The sequence below is a fragment of the Melospiza georgiana genome, chromosome 23 (assembly GCF_028018845.1).
Source record: "Melospiza georgiana isolate bMelGeo1 chromosome 23, bMelGeo1.pri, whole genome shotgun sequence".
Classification (NCBI taxonomy): Eukaryota; Metazoa; Chordata; class Aves; order Passeriformes; family Passerellidae; genus Melospiza; species Melospiza georgiana.
This window is the reverse complement of record NC_080452.1, coordinates 2,774,039-2,791,129: the sequence shown is the minus strand read 5'-3', so window position 1 is coordinate 2,791,129 and position 17,091 is coordinate 2,774,039. Positions and strand designations below refer to the sequence as shown.

At 49.9% G+C, this 17,091-nt stretch overlaps 1 pseudogene; it reads left to right on the top strand.

Annotated features, from left to right (window-relative positions):
• LOC131093001 (zinc finger protein 850-like) overlaps positions 1-17,091 on the top strand; it is a 364,742-nt pseudogene that overhangs the window by 332,967 nt on the left and 14,684 nt on the right.

Below are 17,091 nucleotides of genomic sequence, written 5' to 3'. Positions count from 1 at the left end.
GAGTGGCTCCATGGCGCAGGAAGCCAACGGGGAGGAAAAGCCCTGGAGATGCCGCACGAGGAGGGGCTGCAAACGCAGCTGGCAGGGATCTGAGGGGGAAAGAGCCAGCCCGGGCCGGGAAGGCGGCCGGAGATGGAGCCAGAGCTCAGAGCTGGTGCTCCATGAGCAGCTCCATGATGGGGAGAAGCCCCACACGTGCGTGGAGTGTGGGAAGAGCTTCAGGTGGAACTGCCACCCGATCGTGCGCCAGAGGACACACACTGGAGAGAAGGCCTATGAATGTGATAAATGCAGGAAGAGGTTTCAGACCAGCTCTGATCTCCTCAAGCACCAGCGCACACACACAGAGGAGAGGCCCTTGCGCTGCCCTGACTGCGGACAGGGCTTCAGTCACAACTCCAGTCTCGTCAGGCACCGATGCATCCACACTGGGGAGAGACCCCATGAGTGTGAGGAATGTGCGAAGAGCTTCAGCCGGAGCTCGCACTTGATCAGGCACCAGAGGACCCACACTGGCGAACGGCCCTACGAATGTGGGGAGTGTGGGAAGAGCTTCAGGGACAGCTCCAACCTGGTCCAGCACCAGCACATCCACACTGGGGAACGGCCCTACGAATGTGGGGAATGTGGGAAGAGCTTCAGCCAGAGCTCCCACCTGATCCGCCACCAAAAGGTCCACACTGGCGAACAGCCCTACGAGTGTGATAAATGCAGGAAGAGGTTTCAGACCAGCTCCCATCTCCTCCGGCACTATCGGATTCACTCAGAGGAGAGGCCCTTCCAATGCCCTGACTGCGGGAAGGGATTCAAGCACAACTCTACCCTCGTCACCCACCGGCGCATCCACACTGGAGAAAGGCCCTATGAGTGTCCCCAGTGTGGGAAGAGCTTCTCCAGCAGCTCTGACTTGACCCGACACCAACGGAGGCACCACTAAGGGAAGCCCTGTGTGTGCCTCAAGTGCAGGAAGAGCTTCGTGTGCTGCTCCAGCTCCATCCCCCACTGGAGGAGGCACTTTGGGCACAGCCCTGGTCACTCACATTCCCTGTGATCCATCTTGGGAACACACCTGGCTGCTTCTCCTTTTGGTTTGACCTTAATTTTCTTCTGCTTCATCTTCATCCCTCAAAACCAGCCAAACCTGCGTTAAATGAAATAAATTTATCAAAGATGTGTAAAGTTCCACAATTTCAGAGGTTTTTAAAGGGGAATTGATGGTTAGGAGACAATATTCTGGAGGATTTGTGTGGTCCCAGTTCCAAAATGCTCCTGGTGCCGGTCCCAGTGTCAGGCTTGGTCCCAATCTTGGTCCCAGTGCCAGTTCTTGTACTGGTGCTGGTCTGGGTCTCGGTCCTAGTCCTGGTGCCGGTCCTGTAGTGCTTTCAATCCCAGTTCCAGTGTTGGTCTCAGTCTTGCTGCTGGTGCCCATTCTGCTGCTGGGTTTGGTCTCAGTCCTGGAGAATTTAGGTCCATTTGGGTGATTTTAGGCCAAAGTGGGAAGGTTTAGGGTGGGCTTCAGATCCCTTGGAGTGATTTCAAGCCTTTTAGGATGGATCTTGGGCCCTTTCGGCTGATTTTAGGCCAAATCTGTTGGGTTTGAGGGTGGATTTTAGATCTCTTTGAATGTTATAAGCCCAGTTGAGTGGGGTTTGGGCCTGTTTGAGTGATTTTAGGATAAACTGGGCAGGTTTAAGATGGATTTTAGATGCCTTTGGCTGATTTTAGGCCTCTTTGGGTAATTTTACGTTGAACCAAGCCTTTTAACGGTGATTTTAGGTCCCTTTGTTTTATAGATGGCTAATGATATGATTGGCTCTCACAATTAAGGGATGAATGCTGCGTGAATATTAAGAGAAGCTTTACTGATGTGTGATTATGTTATTGCAGTCTGTTGTTTAGATGTCCTCTGTTCTCCCCACAGTCCCCTTTCCCCTCCATTGTTACCATCAGACAGCCTGAGCCATCCAGGACAGGTGGAAAGAAGGTGTCCTGGTTGAGGGCAAATTTGGTAGAGAATTTCCAAAGGACGGCCCCTCCAGAAAACAAACTCACACAGCCCCTCCTCCTAACCGGTTTGGTAAGAATCCCTCAGAGAGAAGTGGAAAGAACCTGTTTATTGAACAGGCACAGCAACCCCAGCACACAAAATGAACAATACCGGGTGACACCACTCTGAAAAAGATGACAAATTCAGAAAGTCTCTCTTGGGGGTGATCATTCTGTTCTCAGTCCCTCCGGCACTGGGGCATCTGCTGCAGACCATAAGGTGCAAACTCTCGGTGTTCCCAGATCCCAGTCTGGAGCAGGTTTAAGGAAGTCCAAAAAAAAAGAAAGGAGAAACAGTCCAGGAAGAAATTTGGACTGCTTAGCTAAACTAACTAATGAGCAGAAGCAAAAGCAAAGCAGGAACGAGAGCAGAACAAAAAGCCAAGTAAAAAGCAAAAGCAGCACTGTGTTCTGCCCGGTCTCTGTGTCCTGCCAGCCATGGGAGAGTGGCTGATAAGAAACAAAAACAAAACTTTCACTCTTCAGAGCCAGTCTCAGAGGCACAGAACATAACATCCAGCATAAACAGAACGCATGAATGGGGGTACAAGCACCATAACATCACCCTAGGACAAGCTGTCAGCTCCAGCTGCAGGCAGGCCTGAAGACCCTTTGGTTTTGGTTAGAGTGCATTATATGCTTTTCTTTGCTGAACATCTTAATACAGTAGAACCAATCTATACCCTTACTTTTACCCATAGCCTATCAAACTCCTATAATTACCATAATCATGTTTCTATTCTCCAATCACTAAAAGTCAGTGCATTACAGTTTAAGCTAGAAGTTGTTCTTCAGTTTTCTTGCAGTGGAAAATTCTTTTTTCTACTTGCAACTTTGCTGACTTGTTTGCCTGTGCTATCTTCCTGCTTGGTAAAAACATCTTCTGTTTGGGGTGGGTTATCCTTTGCTCTAAGCCATAAAAACCCCTTGTAAGTAACACACCCTTTGCCTTCTTAGTTATCCAGTAAGACTGGCTCAGCAATTATTTTCTTCTGTATCAAAACTTGCTTCCATCTCTATTCCTTCATCAGACTCCACATTTAAAAATCGTTCTGCCAAGCATATATATCTGTGAGACTTTCTTGTCAAACTTTCATCCTTCCCAACATCTCCCCCATTCTGATGAACAAAAAAGATGCTGGAAACTGTCTTATTTATCATTCTCTGCACACATTGAAGTGCATAGGGTACCACTACCATAATTGCAATTATCACCACTAACACAATCAAGCCTAACTTACAAAGTTCCTTCAGCCAAGGTCCAAAGCTCCAACCATCAAACAAACTGTCTAACCAAGATGGATCATCTGTTGTAATTTGGTCAGCTAAGTCTTTTAAGTTTTGAAGCTGTTTATGAATTGAAGCAGAATGATCAGAAAAATTCATACAACACAATCCTTCAAAATCTTCATAGCCATGCCCATGTGCTAGTAAAAGAAAGTCAATAGCAGCTCTATTTTGTAAAGTGGCATGTCTGTTTTCCTCCTCATCTGTCAGCAAATCACTAATTATGCTAGAGGTGGCATTTACTTCTTTACTGAGCCTAATTTGTTTAACTGTTTCAATGCAATTGCAAAACTTAACTGAGGCAAAATAAATGCTTGTAACAATTGATTTTCCAGAGTTCCAGGGGTGAAACTCACCATCGCAGTTGCTGTCATAATGATGCCCTCAGGAAGATCTTATTTTTCTGTTTTTCTTTTTAATTGCTTTTTTGACACTGGGAGCAATTATTGTAAGTTGTCCCAAGGCACAAGGGCCACCATCTGTTTCTGAGGGAATACCTTGCCAAGTCCTGTCTCCACAGATGAGCCAGACTCCTCTAGGGAATCGAATTGGAAGTTTGTTAAAACGATCTGTATGAGGTTCATCATATCTAAGAAGCTTAGTTTGATTACACTAATAAGTCATATTGCTATAAACTGGGTGATAAGGAGTAATATTTAAATGTGGCCCGTTTTTTCCTACAAAATGAAATAACAAGTATCCATAGTTAGTGAGCCTAAAATTTCTAATTCTTGAAGGTCAGATTTATCAACTTTAAAATTATCAATATAGGTTTGGTGTCTCAGGCTGGGAGTTGGGGAAATGTGATGATCATCATATGGCCAATATTTCTCAAAAGTAACATTATCAAAACCCTCTGGGAAAGGAACTCCAACTAAACAAGTTGAAAAAGGTTTATCAGGGCTGGTGTTAGATAAGCAAATGGTGTCAAAGCCTGCGGACTTGGCTAAAGAAACCTAAACATTTGGTTTTGGTTGAGTTACAGGTAAAGCTTCACTGCAAAGATAAAAACAAGAAGTTAAAAGTAGCATGCGCCAGCACAAGTAATAATACAACTCCATTCTTTTCTTGATCCGTTTCTGGCAGACAATTTTCTCTGGGTGGTTCTGTGTAGTTCACGTTTGGGTGCCCGTCTCTTGGCTCACATTCTCAGGGTCACTGACTGGTGCAGAAGCAGCCACAGGCTTTGATGGGTGGTACGGTTTCACGTTTTTGCTGGAATCCACTTGAGTCCTGTATCTGTAGAAACACACGCAAAACCCTTCCCCCGTGTAATAAGCTCAAATGGTCCCTCTATTTTTCCTGATTCTAGATTTTTAATTAAAACTGGGGGGTGTTCCTTCAGTTTTGTTTTTTTTTATTATTCTTGAAATGTCTGTAAATGGGGGGATCAGGCTCTTCTGCAGAGCTATTCAAAAAGTTATAAACATCCAAAGCCCTATTCAACCTCCTCTGAGGTGTATCCTACCACCCCCCTTTTTTTTGTTGATCTAAAATGTGTTTTAGAGTTTGATGTGTTCTTTCCATCATTCACCTGACCTGTGGGAGCGTAGCGAATACCAAATGTATGGTGAACACCCCAGTAATTTAAAAATGTGGCCAATTCTTGTGAAGCATATGGAGGACCATTATCACTTTTAATTTCTTGAGGGACACCTAGTGAGGAAAATGCTTGTGAAAAATGCTGGCAAACATGCTTAGCTGTTTCTCCTGTATGTACAGACGCAAAAACTGCTTTTGAAAATGTATCACTAGAGACATGGATATTTTTAAATTTCCCAAAAGAAGGGTACTTTGTGATATCTGTTTGCCACTTCTGCAAACTTTCCAACCCCCTTGGGTTGGTTGCTCCTGCAGAAGGGATAGGTTAAGGTAGCTGGCAGTCAGGGCAAGCCTGTACAATGGCTTGTGCTTGCTCTAGGGAGATGTGAATATCTCGTCTGAGCACCTGTGTGTTTTGGTGAACAAAGGCATGACTCAATTTAGCCGGTTCAACAGGGTCAGGCAAGGGAGCTGCAGGAAGCACAGGGGTGCAATCTTTACTGTCTCCTGCAGCTCCCTCATCACACGCTGCAGATGCCAGTGCATCAGCTCATGCATTCCCTTCTGCCATAAATCCTGGGAGACCAGAGTGAGCTCCAATATGAGCGGCAAAGTAAAGATTAGTCCTGTGTAACAAAATTTGATAAAGCTAGGTAAGCCAAAGACACAAGTTGTCATTGCTAACATCTTTTAAAGCAGACCCTTCAATTCTTTTAACAATGTTAGCAACATATGCAGAATCAGTGACTAAGTTAAAAGGTTCTGGGAAGAGCTGAAATGCTCTTACAACTGCAGCCAATTCAACAATCTGAGGAGAACCTTCAACCTTTTGAATGTCTTGTTCCCAGGATTTAGTGTTTTTATTTTGCCAGGTAACTACTGCCTTGTGTGTTTTTCCTGACCCATCAGTGAAGAGAGTAACTGCATCTAAAGGTTCTTCACTGATAAGGGGTTTCTCTTTGTAGCATAATTTAGCTTTGATCAGTTTGTGTGCTGGATAATGAATAGAGCAAACACCTGGAAAATCTAACAAGGCATACAGTAAATCTGCTGACTTTTTCATGGCCCAATCAAAATAGGATTTAATCATAGGTAAATAGATGATTTTAAATTCACAACCTACTATGGCAAAAAGCCTTGCCCTGCCCATAATGACAATTTGAGAAATCATTTCTAAAGGTGTGAAGATTGTCTTTGGTGCTCTGTAAGAAAGAAAAACCCATTCATTTATTAACAAAGGATAATTTTGAGAGGAGTCCCATTGGAAGATGAGGCCATGCAGTCTCAGCATTTCTCCTTGAACTGCAAGGAAAAAAGGTTTATCTGGAGCATAACAATGTGCTTGTCTATTTTGCAGAGCCTCAGTAATTTTGTCCAAAGCTTTGCTAGCTTCAGAAGTAGGAGATCTGGGGGATGATTTTTTGGCTCTTTCAGCGTTTTTTGTTGCCGGTGGCAACCTGCCCAGTGATGAGATGCAGGTCCCGATGGTTTAACGGAGTCAACTTCTGATTTCCCTGCACCTTGGTGATGGAGCCCGCACCGGCCCCGCCGTGCAGGTCGGAGCCCAGCGGGGCCAGAGCCGGGTCTGGGGCTGCGGAGCCGGCGGTGCCAGGGACGGGCACGGGGCAGGCTGGGCCGGCAGTGCCTGTCCCGGGTGCAGGTACAAGGGCAGCGGGATGCAGGATTCGGGATCTGGCTCTGGGCAGGAGCAGCAGCAGTTTCTGTTCTCTTCCCCCTGTTCTTCCCCCCTCTCTGGCGGCTGGAGAGGCCGAGGCTGCGACTGCAAGGGTTCAGGTGCAATGGGAACGGGCAAGGGGCGCGGGGCGGGAGATTCGCGACAAAGATTTCCTCAAGGACTCGGCAAGCGGGGAGAAGTTCCGCTGCTGTTTTGTCATGCCGAGAGATAGCATTATACAATTTAACCCCCACAGAGTCCCAAAGGTCTCTGGTATAGACAGCTTCAGAGTCAGCATTTGGGATATGAGTTCTAGTCCATTTTAAAAGCTTTTTTAGCTGTTGCTTAGGCAAGGTTTTTGGACTTGATGCCATTAAAGATTTTAAATGCTGATACACATCTCTCCGCGCAACAGACTTATTGTGCCCCATTATTCCCGGTGCTCACCTGCTGCCCAGCTATGCAGCAGGCACTGTACACAGAGACTCCGATCCAGGTACTGTCCAGCAGCAACTCCTGTCTGGGCCACAGTCACCCTCAGTCCAGTGCCTGATCCTTGTGGCTGCTTCCTACTGAGTTCACCAGGAGGTCTCTTACTGTCAATAAGTCCAAGTTTGCCAGCTGAAACATGGGTGCCACTGTAAGAGCCTGAATGAGAGATGTGGGACTCCAGGTGTCTCTACAAAATGCAGTTTATTGTATCCAAGATGTTAGAGCAGTCCAGGGTCATGGGTGACAGAGCCTGTGCCTACAGCTGTCAGCTCCAGCTGCACACAAGCCTGCAGACCCTTTAGCTTTGGTTACAGTGCATTATATACTCTTCTTTGCTGAGCATCTTAACACAGGAGAACCAATCTATAGCTTTACTTTTACCTATAGCCTATCATAACTCCTATAATTGCCATATTGATGTTACTATTCTCCAATCACTAAAAGTCAGTACATCACAGTTTAAGCTAGAAGTTGTTTTTCAGTTTTCTTGCAGTGGAAAATTCTGAGACCTTTTTTCTATTTTGCTACACGTCTTGTTTGCCTGTGCTATCTTTCTGCTTGGTAAAAACATCTTGTTTGACGTGTGTTTATCCTTTGCTCTAACCCCAAAAAACCCTTCCAACAACACTCCCTTTGCCTCCTTGGTTATCCAGTAAGACTGGCCCAGCAATTCTTTTCTTCTATATCAAAACTTGCTTCCATCTCTATTCCTTCATCAGACTCCACATTTAAAAATCGTTCTGCCAAGCTCACACATCTGTGAGACTTTCTTGTCAAACTTTCATCCTTCCCAACAGAAGGTAATGACTTGTGAGGCCTTTCTTTGTTTGAATGAGCCCTGGGGTGTATTTGCTGTTCTGAGTCCAGGATCCTTAGATGCTGAGAGGAGAAAGCAGCAGTGCCTCAAGAAATCCAAGTGAGAAGAGAAACCCAAAGCGTGGTGAAGCACTGGGAGATGCCACTGAAAGCCCTTTCTGTGGGAGCCTCCCCAGGGGATGATTGGAGCTGTGGTTGCAGCAGGCAGAGGCACTGGGCAGGAGACTCTGGTGCTGAGCAAATCCTTGGTTTGAGGGAGCAGAAGGGCCAAGGCCTGATCCTGGTCCCTGGATGGGAGATCCTGTCCCTCCCAGAGCCCAGGGCTCTCCTTGGAGGCAGCCTGGGCTGTGCTGGGCAGTGCCCAGGGAAGGAGAGTTTTGGGTTTTTGTGATTGAAATGACCTCTGAAGTATTGCAAAGTTGTTTTTTTTTCTCATCCTTGCGACTGAAGAAGTCGAGATTCGTCAGTTCTGCTTTTTAAGGTGGTTTATTTTTTCTTATCTGTTACATTTTTTCTTTGACCTGCTGAGATCTGCCCAGCAGGTCAGGTTGTGGCACAGTCTCTGCCCTTGGGGTGGTGTTAACTTTTTATATACTATCAACAATGTGTACATTATTTACAATCATTTTCCAATACTTATCACTTATGTTAGACAGTCTGTCTCTAAACTGTGGTAGATAGGGACAGCCGATTGGAAGATCACACGATGTGACGGAAAGTGCAGGACTCCTTTTTCCATAATCCCTTAAGATAAGACATCACTCTAGGAATGTAACCAGGAATGCAGCCCCCCTAACGATAGTAGTGCTAGTAACTTTCCACTCCTGGTAACTTTCCACTCCTTACTAACCATAGATGGTACTGCAGACCCCTCTGATATAGAGAGACCCCTTAGACTATAAAACCCCACGAGATGAGATAATAAAGGCCTTTGACCATCCACCACATTGGTGTCTGTGTGCTTCTCTGGCCCGAGCGACCCTGGAGAGTTTTGGGTCGCCGTGCTGCTCCTCGAAACCAGGTCGCCTTGCCTTATATCAGAAGACAACAACTGGTGCCGACACCCGGGAAGTGGCTCGGGGAACGGGAATTCGCCTGGACAGAGGACGGTGGCTGCAGCGGCAGGACCGACTGTAGCGGGGGGATGCCCCCGGACCCGTGTGGACCATGGAAGCCACAGCGAAGGTCGTAAGTCAGGCTCATGAGCAATGGGGAATTAAATGTGAGCTCAGGAATTTTAATCTTGCTATTGCAAGGCTCCTAGAGCTGGGGACGATTGAACGTCCAGTAGATATATTATATTTGGAAGTGTGGGAGAAATGCACTGCTGCCTTAGCAGAGGACACTAAGTCCTCAGGCAGTGGTAAAAGCCTCAAAGCGTGGGGGAAAGTAGAAGAGGCCCTACGCAAGGCGTTAGAAGAACAGGAGACGTGGAAAGCCGCGCGTACATGTTTATTAGCTACACCAAAGCTGAGGGTGGGGGCTGCGACGCAAACCGCCTCTGAGAGCGATCTGATTGAAAGCGGGAATACGTGGGGGCCAGGCGCGTTCCACCTCTCCCTGAGCCCGAGCCCAGACCCCCCGGAGCCCCCAGGGGACCCCCTGGAACACCCAGGGGACCCTCCGACCCTCCCGCGGAGCCCGCCAGGTCCTGGCCCCCCCACGGAACCTTCCGAGAAGTCCGCGGTTTCTCTACCCGTCCCTCCCCTGCCGGTCGCCGATCCGACGCAGGAGGCAGAGCAGCGCGCGCGGTCCTTTTGGGGGGAACTCGTGGAAGAAGCCCGAGATGCCGAGAAAACGGCTAGCACGGACACGCGGGCGGTGGCCCCGCCGCACATGGCAAAACATGGTGCTGGTGACCCAGGGGAGGGGCGGGGCGTGCGAGTCCGCGGTGGGGAAACCCTGGAGGTGCGAGAAGTCACAGATGCACATGCGCGGGAGACCAGCACAGAGCGCATGCTCGGTCTAGAGCCACGGGTCCCTGCAAGCGCGCATGCGCGGGGGAGCGACAAAGAGCGCATATTCGATCAAGAGCCGTGCCCAACGCTACTACCATATAAGGGAGAGATCCCTCCCTCCGGGAGGCAGGGCAAGCCCAGGGAGCAGGAGCGGCACCACCCCCGAAGGGAGGAGTGGGGTCGAAGCTGCACAATACGTCACGGAGCGCCGGAAATGTACCGGCAATCAACTTGCGGCTTAGAGTTAAGTAACAGCTGCTCAGACAGCTCGGAAGAGCTGAGTGAGCCTGGCTCGGACTCGGAACCCGAGAGAGCAGAGTTAATGTGGTTTCAAGCGAAACTGAATAAAGCTTTAAGCAATATCGGGAAACAATCACAACACAAACTCACCGACTGGGGAAAAATAAAAATAGCTTGTGCTGACTGGGCACCGGCAGCCACGATACACGCTTTCCCGGTGAGGGTCACTGGAGCGCAGGGAAACCAACAAAGGGCATATACCCCAGTTAACCCAAAAGATGTGCAAGCAATTGTCAATGCGATTTCAGAAAAAGGGATCAACTCAGCTGTAGTATCCACTCTTGTGGATGGCCTTTTTAGCAATGATGATCTGCTCACTTTTGATATTACGCAAAGAAGCCGCATGCTTTTTGATGGGGCGGGGCGGATTGTATCTAAGCAGGAGTGGCAGGACGACCGCGTTAGCCCAGGCTTCTGGGGAAGGGCAACAACTCAGCTAGCTGTCCCCAGCTGGCACAGCTTTCCCTGGCAGCACCTGCACTCCAAGCACGCCCGAGAGGGATCTGTTGGAGCTGCGGGAAGACACCTCGCTAGGGACTGTAGATCCCAGCCCCGGGGACACGGGAGAGGGAAGGGCCAGCAGGGCCATACTCAGCCTCCTCCGGCTGCAAATGCGAGACGGCCCATCTATGCCAACCCCCAGTGGGGCAGGGGACCCCCGTACCCCATGCCCCCACAGGGAGCAGTCAGTTTCGCACCCCCGCCAGCAGTACTTGCACACCCCCCACCACCACAAGCCGAACGGGTGCCACAGGACAAGCAGGGGACACCCCAGAGCGGGACCCCTGGGTGGCCCTGGACATGAAAATAGGGAAGGAGCCCCTGATGGTGTGGGGGACATGCTGGCTTTATGGCAGTCAAGATCCACACGTCATAGGGCTTCAGTTTTGGGCGGACACAGGATCAGACTGCACGATTTTTCCCCAAGCACTGGCAATTCAAAGAAGTCCCTCCAGTGAACGGAGTGGGAGGGCAGTCCCGGGCATGGAAAAGCACCCAGGTGGTGGCTATAACACTTCACCTCCTGAAAAGAAAGCACCCCTGCGAACCCAAGGAGCTGACACTGCAAGCAACGAGCTCCCTCAACTTCATCGAAAGCCAGATGTCCACTGGCACTCTTGCCAGGTGGAACCCAGCCATGCCGCTGGACCTATACGTCCACTTTACACCGAAGGGGGGAGTGGGAGCACTGGCCCAAGGACCTTCCAAAAAGTCCCGACCAATCCAATGGGTGGTTCTCGGAAGACCTGCTCATGCATTTTCCCCGGGAATCGAATGCATCGCTAACCTCATCATGAAAGGCAGGAAACTGGCCTTGAAACACCTAGGAACCGAGCCAACAAGAATCCACCTTCCTTTCCGCAAGCAACCGACCACGGAGTCAGCCATAGTATTGGAGCACCAAGCCCTTGCTCTCACCAGCTTCGGAGGAGAAATCTCCTATTCTTCCAGACCACCCTGGACTCAGCTGCTGACCATTGTTGACATGGACATACCGCCAAAGGTCATGGACCGACCACAGCCAGGACCAACGGTCTTCACAGACGCTTCCTCCACGACCTCAACTGCAACAGCAGTTTGGCAGGCAGGAGAACAAAGGCATTACGTCAAAGCGTGTGACCCCACACTGTCAGTGCAACAGCTGGAGGCAGCAGCAGTCGTCTTGGCGTGCGGACTCTTCCAAGACGAACACCTCAACATTGTAACGGACTCTATATTCGTGGCAAGACTCTGCCTAGCCATGGCAGCACCAGGCGTGTCAACATCTGCAGTCGCCCTAATGCTGGAAGAAGCGCTCTCCTCGCGATAGGGCACCGTGTCAGTCATTCACATCAACAGCCATGACCCAGCCAAAGGTTATTTCCAGACCAGCAACAACAAAGCGGACGCTGCAGCAAAAGACGTATGGATGTTGCAGGAAGCTCGTCAACTGCACGAGTCGCTCCACATCGGAGCCAAAGCACTGGCGAAGAGATGCGAAATCTCGACAGCGGACGCAAAACATGTGGTAGCCATTTGCCCTCATTGCCAAAAGTCACCCCTATGGACCTGTGGGGTCAACCCGAGAGGTCTCAAGCCTTCAGAGATCTGGCAGTCGGACTTCACCTGGTGTCAACTGCTGAAGCCCCGAGCATGGCTTGCAGTGACAGTAGACACTTATAGCAGAACGACCATAGCCACACAACACCCCAAAACAAACTCCAAGGCCACAATTCAGCACTGGCTGACAGCCATGGCTTGGCTTGGTATCCCCAAGCAGGTCAAAACTGACAACGGTTCCAATTTCACCTCCAAAACAGTGCAAGAATTCGCCTCAAAATGGGGCATCACATTAGTGCAAGGTATCCCGTATAACAGTACTGGGCAGGCCATAGTTGAGAGAGCAAATCAGACCCTGAAAACCAAGCTAAAAGTGTTGGCGAAAGCAGAGGGCTTTCCCAATTACATTCCCCCAGGAGATCAGGTGCGTATGCTGGCAACCACTTTGCTAGCACTGAATCAATTCCCTAGGGGGGATGAAACAAACAGTCCCGTTCAAAAACACCAGGCCACCCGAGCGCTAGAGGAGGGCGTGCAGGTTGTAATTAGAAATGAGCTAGGCGAATGGGAACGGGGCTGGAGGCTGATGCTCACGGGGCGAGGATATGCAGCTGTCAAAAAGGATGGCAAAATCAGGTGGTGCCCGCTTAAGTCAATCAAGCCCGACTTTCACAACGAGCAGAATGAGACTGACGAGAGTTGCGAGTTTCTGTTTACAGGACATGCTCGTGGGACATCCTCGTGACGCGTACATCCCCGTTCCAGAGGAAAGTGACAGACCACCAAGCCGCCAGACAGCACCCGAGAGACCCGCATGGGTGAGACCCAAGCATCAACAGTGTTTCTGTGTGATTTTGCTGTTGGGGCTTGTTGCCAGAGGGCAAGCCAGCCCAGACTACTACCCCCATCGGCCATTCAGGTGGGTCATGCAACACCTTAGTAGTGACAAGGTGCTCAAAGAAATCACCACACCGAACACCCCATCCTTCGTGCTCCGCATTACCGACCTGTTTCCAGGACAACCAAAGGTAGACCCCAATTCCCCACATGCCACACACATGTACCTATCCTACTGGTGCCCAGCTTCAAACCCAGGAAAAAGTTACTGCAATCACCCAGGGTGGGGACATTGTGGGCACTGGGGCTGTGAAATCATAGTTACAGATGCCAGACCATCGGGGCCTGGGTGGGATCCACAAGAGCCCGACAAATTCTTACAGTTCACCTGGGCACCCAGCAGCTGCAAAACACCCGTCTTCCTCCAGGTAAGTTTCCATCGAAACTGCCATAAAATCCCTAAAATTCGGAAATGCACTGGCTATAACATGATGGTTTTGCAGCCAGATCACCCTAGTTGGGCCATAGGCAGAACGTGGACAGTAGTCCTTCAAGGGTCAAAAGAGAGGGTGAATGTGCGAATTATCAGACTCCAACCATCGGCACCCCGAGCGGTCGGACCCAACAAAGTGATTAAAAGTGCACAGAAAGGGAGAAACATCACCTGCCCCAAAGCCTTGCCCACAAAGGTCACCAATATCCCGACTGGCCATGCGGAAGCCTTTCAGATAGGCCACTCAGCCGGGTCGGACTCAGACCCAATCCTTCGTATGTTAGAAGCTACCTTTGTATCCCTGAACGAATCCAACCCTAACCTAACCGAATCCTGCTGGCTTTGTTACGACGTTAAACCCCCCTTTTACTAAGGAGTCGCTTTAAACACTCCTTTCAGTTACTCCACAGCCAACGCCCCTCACCAGTGCAGATGGGATAACCCTCGCAAAGGAGTCACCCTGAGTCAAGTCACAGGCCAGGGCAGATGCTTTGGCAATGCAACCCTAGCTAGGTGGAAATGCAACATCTGGACCAAAGTTGTCAAGCCCAACAGGAAAAACAGTAAGTGGGTAGTCCCATCCGCATCTGGGATGTGGGTTTGCCAGCGATCTGGAGTGAGTCCCTGTGTGTTCCTTCCCAAATTCAATGATTCTAACGACTTTTGTGTCCAAGTTCTGATTGTTCCTAGGGTCCTGTACCATTCAGATGATGAAGTGTACCACCTTTTTGAGGAACCCAGCCAGCTCCACAAAAGAGAAATAATAACAGTTGTAACTATCGCAATGCTGCTCGGCCTGGGAGCAGTCGGAACGGCCACGGGTGTCTCAACCCTAGCGACCCAACACCAAGGACTGTCCCAGATGCAAATGACCATCCATGAGGACCTGCAAAATATTGAGAAATCCATTTCCTTCCTAGAGAAGTCAGTCTCCTCACTCTTAGAAGTGGTCTTGCAGAACAGGCGAGGACTGGACCTCCTGTTCATGCAGCAAGGAGGCCTGTGTGCTGCCTTGAAAGAGGAATGCTGCCTCTATGCAGACCACACGGGAGTCGTAAGAGACAGACTCCATGGCGGAACTCCGAAACAGACTGGCTCAGAGACAGAAAGACAGGGAAGACCAACAGGGTTTGTTCGAGTCCTGGTTCAATCAATCACCATGGCTAACCACCCTAATTTCTACCCTAATAGGTTCATTGGCAATGCTACTTTTAGCTGTTACCTTCGGACCATGCCTGCTGAACAAGCTGGTCTCGTTCGTTCAGACCCTCCTAGAACGGGCCAACATCCTGTTCATAGGCCGGCAATTCACTGCTGTGAATTCAACCAGGGAACACTGCCAGTCACAAGATTTTCTAAACTTACCTGGCAAAAACTTGCTCAGCTTTACCAAACCCCTTTGCCTTGTTGAATTACAACTGTATACCTCATTTCAGTGCCTATGTATATGACTACCTCATTCATTTGTGAAAAAGGGGGGGGAGATGTGGTAGATAGGGACAGGCGATCGGAAGATCACACGATGTGACGGAAAGCGCAGGACTCCTTTTTCCATAATCACTTAAGATAAGACATCACTCTAGGAATGTAACCAGGAATGCAGCCCCCCTAACGATAGTAGTGCTAGTAACTTTCCACTCCTTACTAACCATAGATGGTACTGCAGACCCCTCTGACATAGAGAGACCCCTTAGACTATAAAACCCCACGAGATGAGATAATAAAGGCCTTTGACCATCCACCACATTGGTGTCTGTGTGCTTCTCTGGCCCAAGTGACCCTGGAGGGTTTGGGTCGCTGTGCTGTTCCTTGAAACTAGGTCGCCTTGCCTTATATCAGAAGGCAACACTGGAATCAAGGAGACCCTTGGGACACTGTGGGGCCCCATGGAACAAAGGGGACAGGGAGCAGGTGTGGCTGGTTTGGCCTCCCGGGGGCTGCTGGACAGGTCTGGCTGTCGAGGGCTGCTCCTCATTTGCTCCTGGAGCACTGGGGCTCTGGGCTCTCCTTCCTATGGGAGAGAACTGTCCTGGTCCTCCTCCAGGGCCCTATGGCCAAAACTGGGATTCCTTCTCCAAATTCCCTTACATGTTTTTGTTGTTGTTCCCAGATGAAATCTGCCAGGAGAGACAGATCTGGCTACCTTGGCTACCTGGGGCCACCTCTCATCTGCCTTTGAAACCTTGGGACCATGTGCTTTTCTTTCCTATGGGGAAAAAAAGTCCATCTCGACCAGGGACTCATGGCCAAAACTGGGACACTGCCTCCGGAATTCCCTATATCCAAGGATAGCTCCCAGACAATAGCTGCCAGGACTGACAAGTCTGGCTGGCCTTGGCTTGCTGAGGGCTGGTCCTCATCTACCTCTGAAACACTGGGGCTCTCTGCTTTCCTTCCTAATGAAAAGAAATCTTCTTCTTGTCCAGGCACCCACAGCCAAAACTGAGATTCCACCTCTAAAATGCCCAGTGTCCAAGGAAAGCCCCTCGACAAAAGGTGCCAGGAGAGACAGGTCTGGCTGAGGGTGGCCAACTCTCATCTTCTTCCAAAACACTTGGACTTTGTGTTTTACTTTCCTATGGGAAAAAAACACCCATCTTGACCATGGCCAAAATTGGGATTCCATGTTCAAAACTCCGTACATGCAAGGATTGCTCCCAAGTGAAAGCTGCCAAAACAGACAGGTATGGCTGCCCTTGGCCTCCTGAGGGTGCCTCTCCCCTGCTGTCCAAACACTGGGGCTGTGTGCTTTCCTTCCTATGGAAAAGAGCCATCCTTATCCATGCAGAAACAGCCAAAACTGGGGTTCGACCTCCCAAATTCCCGATATCAAAGGGTTGCTTTCAGACAAAAACTGCCAGGACAGAGAGGTCTGCCTGGCCTAGGCCTCTGATGGCCCCCATTCATCTGCCCCTGAAACACCACCGGTGTTCTGTGCTTTCCTTCCTATGGAAAAGAGCCATCCTTCTCCCCCAGTGTCCATGTCTGAAATTGGAATTCCACCTCTGAAATTTTGAATATCCAAGGGTTGCTCCCAGGCAAAAGCTGCCAGTACTGTCAAGGCTGGCTGGCCTTGGCCTTTGGTGGCTGCCCCTGCAACACTGGAGCTGGGTTCTTTCCTTCCCATGGAGATCCCTGGGACACTGTGGGGACCTCATGGAACCAAGGGGGTCATGGTGGCCCCACTGGAGCCCATGGAACCAAGGGGATCATTGTGGCACCCCTGGAGCCCAAGGAAACAAGGGGATCATTGTGGCCCCACTGGAGCCCAAGGAACCAAGGGAATCATTGTGGCACCACAGGAGCCCCTGGAACCAAGGCTATCATTGTGGCACCACTGGAGCCAATGGGACCAAGGGGCCTTTGTGATACAGAGGGGCTCCATGGACCCAGAGACCATTACGGCTCTGTGGGGCCTGATGGAGCCTTGGAGATCATTGTGACCCTTCAGGGCCTTGTGTCACCATGGGGGCATTATCACACGTCAGGGTCTCGTGGACACAAGGGACCACTGGTACACTGTGGGGCCCCATGGAACCCAGGGAACATGGAACAGCTCTGGCTGGCTTGGCCTCCCAGGGGCCACCTGACAGCTCTGGCTGATC